This window comes from Callithrix jacchus, chromosome 4 (genome assembly GCF_049354715.1).
Source record: "Callithrix jacchus isolate 240 chromosome 4, calJac240_pri, whole genome shotgun sequence".
Taxonomy (NCBI): domain Eukaryota; kingdom Metazoa; phylum Chordata; class Mammalia; order Primates; family Cebidae; genus Callithrix; species Callithrix jacchus.
Window position 1 is genome coordinate 154189265 of NC_133505.1, and position 8089 is coordinate 154197353.

At 40.6% G+C, this 8089-nt stretch overlaps 2 pseudogenes; both read left to right on the top strand.

Annotated features, from left to right (window-relative positions):
• The first annotated feature begins 562 nt into the window (after positions 1–562).
• LOC100412696 (heat shock cognate 71 kDa protein pseudogene) lies at positions 563–2668 on the top strand (annotated as a pseudogene).
• A 1797-nt stretch (positions 2669–4465) lies between these two features.
• LOC100413049 (transcriptional coactivator YAP1 pseudogene) lies at positions 4466–6080 on the top strand (annotated as a pseudogene).
• Positions 6081–8089: the final 2009 nt, after the last annotated feature.

Here is an 8089-nt window from a genome sequence, read left to right on the forward strand (position 1 = left end):
TGCCATGTGTGTACCTACGCAACTGTTTTGCATGCTCTGCTCATGTACCCCAAAACCTATAATCCAATAAAAAATTTAAAAAAAAAAAAAAAAAAAAAAACCAGAAGGTATGCATGAACAAATATAGAATTTCAATTAATTATCAGTAATTATGTGAATGAAAATAAACTAAACACTGCATTCAAAAGGCAGAAATCAAGAGAATCATTTAAAAAATAAATATAGGCCATGAGTGGTAGTTCATGCCTATAATCTCAGCAATTTGGGAGGGCAAGGTGGCAGATCACTTGAGTCCAGGAATTCAAGACAAGCCTGGGAAACATGGTGAAACCCTGTCTCTACTATAAAATATAAAAAATTACCAGGCATGGTGGCACATGCCTGTGGTCCCAGCTACTCAGGAGGCTGAGGCAGGAGATTCACTTAAACCCAGAGATGGAAGTTGCAATGAGCCAAGAATGCACGACTGCACTCCAGTATGGGTGACAGGCAACAGAGGGAGACCCTGTCTCAATAAATAAATAAATAAATAAAAATTTGGATTTACTGAACTCACCTGAAGCTCTCAGGGTTTCTGTGTCTTTCTTTGTAGTCAGAGGCAGGCCTACATGCCAGCAACCATGTTGAAAGGACCTGCATTTGGTACTGATCTTTGCACCAGCTGCTCTGGTGTGGGTATTTTCCAGCATGCAAAAGTAGAGATAATTGCCAATGATCAGGGAAACCAGAGCACTACAAGCTATGTCACCTTTAAAGACACCGAACAATTGATTGGTGATGCCACAAAGAATCAAATTGCAATAGACCCCACCAACACTATTTTTAATCCCAAACATCTGATTAAACACATATTTGATGATGCTGTTGTCCAGTCTGCGACGAAGCATTGGCCCTTCATGGTGGTGAATGATGGTGGCAGGCCCAAGGTTCAAGTAGAATACAAGGGAGAGAACAAAAGCTTCTATCCAGAGGAGATATCCTCTGTGGTTCTGACAAAGGAAAGGAAACTGCAGAAGCCTACCTTGGGAAGATTGTTACGAATGCTGTAGTCACAATGCCACCATACTGTAATGACTCTCAGTGTCAGGCTAGCAAAGATACTGGAACTATTGCTCGTCCTAATATACTTAGAATTATCAATGAGCCAACTGCTGCTGCTATTGCTTATGGCTTAGACAAAAAGGTTGAAGCTGAAAGAAACATGCTGATCTTTGACCTGGGAGGTGGCACTATTGATGTGTCAATCCTCACTATTGAGGATGGAATCCTTGAGGTCAAATCTACAGAAATACCCACTTGGGTGGAAAAGATTTTTGACAACTGAATGGGCAACCATTTTATTGCTGAGTTCAAGCACAAGCATAAGAAAGTCATCAGTGAGAACAAGAGAGCTGTAAGACGCCTCCATACTGCTTGTGAACCTGCTAAGTGTTCTCTCTCTTCCAGTAGTCGGGCCAGTATTGAGATTGAGTCTCTCTACGAAGGAATCGACTTCTACACCTCCATTATTTGTGCCCAATTTGAAGAACTGAATACTGACCTGTTCCATAGCACCCCGGACTCCATAGAGAAAGCCCTTCGAGATGCCAAACTAGACAAGTTGGTGGTTCTACTCATATCTTGGGAATTCAGAAGCTTCCCCAAGACTTTTTCAATGGAAAAGAACTAAACAAGAGCATCAACCTTGATGAAGCTGTTGCTTATGGTGCAGCTGTCCAGTCAGCCATCCTATCTACAAATAAGTCTGAAAATGTTCAAGATTTGCTGCTCTCGGATGGCACTCCTCTTTCCCTTGGTATTGAAACTGCTAGTGGAGTCATGACTGTCCTCATCAGCCATAACACTACCATTTCTACCAAGCAGACACAGCCGTTCACTACCTATTCTGACAACCAGCCTGGCGTGCTTATTCAGGTTTATGAAGGTGAGCGTGCCATGAGCAAGGATAACCTGTTGGCAAGTTTGAACTCACAGGCACACCTCCTGCACCCCGTGGTGTTCCTCAGACTGAAGTCACTTTTGCTATGGACCCCAATGGCATCCTCAATGTCTCTGCTGTGGACAAGTGTACAGGAAAAGAGAACAAGATCAATATCACTAACGACAAGGGCCATTCGAGCAAGGAAAACATTGAACGTATGGTACAGGAAGATGAGAAGTACAAAGCTGAGGATGAGAAGCAGAGGGACAAAGTGTCATCCAAGAATTCACATGAGTCCTATGCATTCAACACGAAAGCAACTGTCAAAGATGAGAAAGAAACTTCAAGGCAAGATTAACAATGAGGGCAAACAGAAGATTCTGGACGAAGTGTAATGAAATTATCAACTGGCTCGATAAGAATCAGACTGCTGAGAAGGAAGAATCTGAACATCAGCAGAAAGAGCTGGAGACAGTCTGCCACCCCATCATTACCAAGCTGTACCAGAGGCATGCCAGGAGGAATGCCTGGGGGATTCCCTGGTGGGAGAGCTCCTCCCTCTGGTGGTGCTTCCTCAGGGCCCACCGTTGAAGAGGTTGATTAAGCCAACCTAAATATATATGTAGCATTGTTCCACACATGTAAAACATTGAAGGATCTAAATTTGTAGCAAACTCTGTGGCAGTTTTTAGAAGTTCAGCTGCTATATTAAGTTACTGGGCATTGTCAATACTTGACTATGGAATATGTGTTCAGAGGAAGGAAGTAATATTGCACTTTATAAGCACTGTATTATAAGTGTAAATGCAATGTCTTAAATAAAACTAAAATTGGCACCAAAAATAATTTTTAAAATTAAAATTAAAAATATAATCCAACTGTATGCCGTGTATAAAAGACATACTTTAAATTCAAAAATGCAAATGGGTTAAAGGTAAAAACATAAAAAAGGTATACCAGGCCGGGCACGGTGGCTCCTGTCTGTAATCCCAGCACCTTGAGAGGCTGAGGCGGGTGGATCATAAGGTCAGGGTTAAAGACCAGCCTGACCAACATGGTGAAACGCTGTCTCTACTAAAAGTACAAATATTAGCTGGGTGTGCTAGTGCATGCCTGTAATCCCAGCTACTCAGGAGGCGGAGGCAGGAGAATCACTTGAACCTGGGAGGTGGAGGTTGCAGTGAGCCAAGAGCATGCCACTGCTCTCCAGCCTGGGTGACAGAGCAGGACTCTTTCTCAAAAAATAAAAAAAAATGGTATACCTTAGAAAGAATACCCAAAAGATAGGTGATATTCCAATATCAGAAAATAAACTTTAATGTAAAAATTGTTACTAGAGAAAAGAAGAATATTTTGCATGAAATTTGAAGAATTGAAAGGGAAACAGGCAATTCAAGAATAATCATTGGACACTTCAGTAGCCACTTTCAATAATAAGTAGAACAGCTAGATCAATAATCAACAATGAAATAAAAGAATTCAAAAATGCTATAAATCAGCTGAATCTACCAAACATCTACAAAATATTCTATGCAACATTAGCAGAAGACACTCTTCTCAAATTCTCATGAACCATCTTCTAGGATAGGCCCTCCATTAGATGATAAACCAAGCCTCAACAAATTTTCAAAGATTGGAATCAATAAAGCATGTTCTTTGTTCTTCAAATACAATGGAATAAAACTAGAAATTAATAACAGGAGGAAATTTGGAAATTCACAAATGTGGGAATTAAAACACTCCTAAGTAAAAAATGGGTCAAACAAAAATCAAAATGGAGAGTAGAAAACACTTTGAGACAGATAAAAATGAAAATACTATATACAAAAATGTATTGCATGCAATTAAGGCAGTGGTCAATGCCCTAACATTCCACATTATAAACAGAAAACTAAAGTCAATTTTCTGGAAGGATTATAATAAAAAAGATGGCAATGATATGTTAGCAAGGATGTGAAGAAATTGAAAACCTCATATTTTGTTAGTGGGAATGTACAATGGTAGTGTTACACTGGAAAACTGTTATAAAGTGTTCCAAAGTATTGAACACAAAGTTCACATATCACCTAGTGATTCCACTTCTATGTACACACCAGAGTAATCAAAACATACGTTCACACAAAAATTTGTACAAATGTTTATAGCATCCTAGCAGAACTATTTGTGACAGCCAAAAAGTAGAAAATCCTAAATCCCATCAACTGGCGATTGAATAAACAAAATGTGACACGTCCATACAATAGAATATTAGTTGCCAATGAAAAATTAAGTAATGACAAATGCTACAATATGGATGAACTTTGAAAACGTTACCTTAAGTAAAAGAAGTCAGACACAAAAGGTCACCTATTATTCCTTTATATCAAATGTTCAGAAAAAGGAAATCCTTAGAGACAGTAATTATTGTTTGCCAGTGGCTGAGTAAAGGGAGAAATAAGAAGTGATTGCTTTTTATTCTTATTCTCATGCGCCATCCGGCCGGCAGCTCTCTCTGCTTCCCCACCTCACCAGGTGGAGTTGGGGAGTCTGGGCGGAGCCCTAGCTCTTCCGGTCAGGGCGTGCACATGGGGGGAGGCAGAAGACATGGATCCCGGGCAGCAGCCGCCACCTCAGCCAGCCCCACGAGGACAATGGCAGCCGCCCGCGCACACCCCCGCTAGGGGCAGGGCCCGCAATCAGGACCCTGGGGCAGCTGGCACTCGCGACAGGCTCCTCCTGCCGAGCATCAGGTCATGCACATCCACTGGGACTAGGAGACCGACCTGGAGGCGCTCTTCAATGCCACCATGAACCCCAAGACAGCCAACATGCTCCAGACCGTGCCCATGAGGCTCTGGATGCTGCCCAACTCCTTCTTCAAGCCCAAGTCCCACTCCCCACTGGCCAGTACTGATGCAGGCACTGCAGGAGCCCTGACTCCACAGCACGTTCCAGCGCATCCCCCTCCAGCTTTCTGCAGTTGGGAGCTGGAGACACTGACCCCCACTGGAGCAGTCTCTGGCCCAGCAGCTATACCCACAGCTCAGCATCTTCCACACACTTCTTTTGAGATACCTGATGAGGCACCTCTGCCAGCAGCTTGAGAGATGGCGAAGACATCTTCTGGTCCGAGATACTTCTTAAATCACGTCGATCAGACAACATGGCAGGACCCCAGGAAGGCCATGCTGTCTCAGATGAACGTTACAGCCCCCACCAGTCCACCAGTGCAGCAGAATATGATGAACTCGGCCTCAGGTCCTTTTCCTGATGGATGGGAACGAACCATGACTTAAGATGGTGAAATTTACTATATAAACCATAAGAACAAGACCACCTCTTGGCTAGACCCAAGGCTCGAGCCTCGTTTTGACATGAACCAGAAAATCATAGCACTCCATTGAAACAGCCACCACCCCTGGCTCCCCAGAGCCCACAGGGAGGCATCATGGGTGGCAGCAACTCCAACCAGCAGCAACTGCAGAAGGAGAGGTTACAGCTGAAACAGCAAGAACTGCTTTGGCAGCAGTTAGCACTGCATAGTCAGTTACAAACACTGGAGCAGGATGGTGGGACTCAAAATCCAGTGTCTTCTCCTGGGATGTCTCAGGAATTGAGAACGGTGAAGACCAATAGCCCAGATCCTTTCCTTAACAGTGGCACCTATCACTTTCAAGATGAGAGTACAGACAGTGGACGAAGCATGAGCAGCTAGTGTCCTTCACACCCCAGATGACTTCCAGAACAACGTTGATGAGATGAATACAGGTGACACTAGCAACCAAAACCCTGCCCTCACAGACTACCTTGAAACCATTTCTGGACAAATGTGGACCTTGGGACACTGGAAGGAAATGGAATGAACATAGTAGAGGAATTGATGCCCAGTATGCAGGAAGCTTTGAGTTCCGACATTCTTCATGACATGGAGTCTGTTTAGGCTGCCACCAAGCTACATAAAGAAAGCTTTCTTACATGGTTATAGAGCCCTCGGGTAGACTGAATTCTAAATCTGTGAAGGATCTAAGGAGACATATGCACCTGAAATTTCCACAAGCCAGTTGTGGTTTTCTGCCTAATACAGAAAAAGATGAGCAAACATCTATCGAGATGTATTATTCCTCTATTTTGCTCTTCCTTGTCCAGTGCTGCTGTTAATGTATTGCTGACCTCTTTCACAGTTGCCTCTAAAGACTCAAAAACAAACAAACAAAAAACCAAAAACAAAGAAAAAACTTTTGTTTCTTTTGCTATTATAACTACTGTTCATTTTGGGGGCCGGGGGAAGTGAGCCTGTTTGGATGATGGATGCTATTCCTTTCGCCCAGTTAAACCAATCATTTTAACTAAATACTCAGAATTCAGATACTTTATGTCACAACATTTAGTTTGTTCAACAATTATTTCTTCAGCTGCCTTTGGCCAATGGAAAAACATGATTTACTGGTCTGACAAGCCAAAAATGTTGTATCTGATATTTAGTACTTAATGCTGATTTGAAGAGATAGCTGAAACCAAGGCTGAACGCCATTTTCCTTTCAGTATTTCTTTGCCTCCCAGTGCCATCATTAGTCACACAGTGACCTTGATTTTATTTTAGGAGTTTATAAGGCATGAGAAAATTTCCATAGAAATGTATTAACTGTTGCCACACACCCTAGTGCAGGTTTTGGTGAATGATTTTGCGGGTGTGCACTTGCTTTGGTTTTTTTTCTTAGGGGGTTGGTTGGTTGATTTTGTCGGAACCTACGCAAATGGCCCTATTAGTGAATCTGTTCATAGTTGTAGTTTGGGATTTTAGTTGTTTTGGTAATATCGTCTTCATTTCCTGTTTTTGTTTTTAACCGCCTTATTTATATGTTGATTATCTGCTCTCTCTTTTATATACATACACACACACAAACATAACATTTATGATAGTGTGGTAGTAGAATGTACCTTTTTTTTAGGTTTTCCTACTTTCCAGTTAATTTTTAAAATGGTAGCACTTTTTATACATTTAGAATACATGACTGGTAGTTTATATTTCACTGATTGATTAAACATATATAATTATACCTCAATACAGCCAAAAACTATATATATATATATATATATAGTTTATATATATATATATTTCTATATATATATAGTTTATATATATATATTTCTATATATATAGAAATTTCTATCTACATATATCTATTTATATATATATATTATATCTATTTATATATATATATATACCAGAAATAAAACACAGTAACACAGATGCAGACTACTTTCAATGAGCTCATTGGTAGATTCAACACAGCTGATAAAAACAATCAATGAACTTAAATATAGGTAAATAGAAATTAAACTGAAAAAACAAAGAAAAAGAATAAAAATATATTTCAAAAATGCAGAGGAAATAATTTTTTAGACTAACAAAAACTGAAAATCATTTCCTATAGAATTATACTAAATCAAATGTTAAAGTTATGCAGAAGAAACATATTATCTGACATAAACTTGTGCCTACATAATAATTAAAGAGCACTTGAAATCACAGTGGCTCATGCCTGTAATCCCAGCACTTTGGGAGGCTGAGGTCAGGAGTTCAAGACTAGCCTGGTCAACATGGCAAAACCCCATCTCTACTAAAAATATAAAAATTAGTCAGTGTGGTGGCTTACACCTGTAGTCCCAGCTACTTGAGAGACTGAGGCCAGAGAATTGCTTGAACCTAGGAGGTGGAAGTTGCAGTGAGCCGAGATCATGCCACTGTACTTCAGCCTGGGCATCAGAGCAAGACTCCATCTCAAAAAAAAAAAATGTAAATGTAAAATTTAGTTTTTAACTTACTTTTAATTTCTCTAAGAGATAACTGTGTGCCCTGGTGCTGGGTAAAATAGAGTATGCCTGCTCTACCTTGTCTGTCTAACTAAATGCAAATATAAAAGATGGACAGAATGCAAGAAATGTTTGACAATGCAGGCATGTTCAGAATGGAAATCATCAAGTTGGAATAATTATATGAGAACTCTGAAAAGTTAACAAGAGCAGTCAGATCGTGGAAGAAGCATTGAATTGAAACTGCTATCAATCTGGTACCATTTCCCCCTGATCTGAATATAAAAATGTAGCATGAAACCTGGAAGTGGGCACTTAGCTAAAGAAAGAAAGAAGCCTAGGAGTGGCCCTCTAACACTAGCACACAGAGTAGAA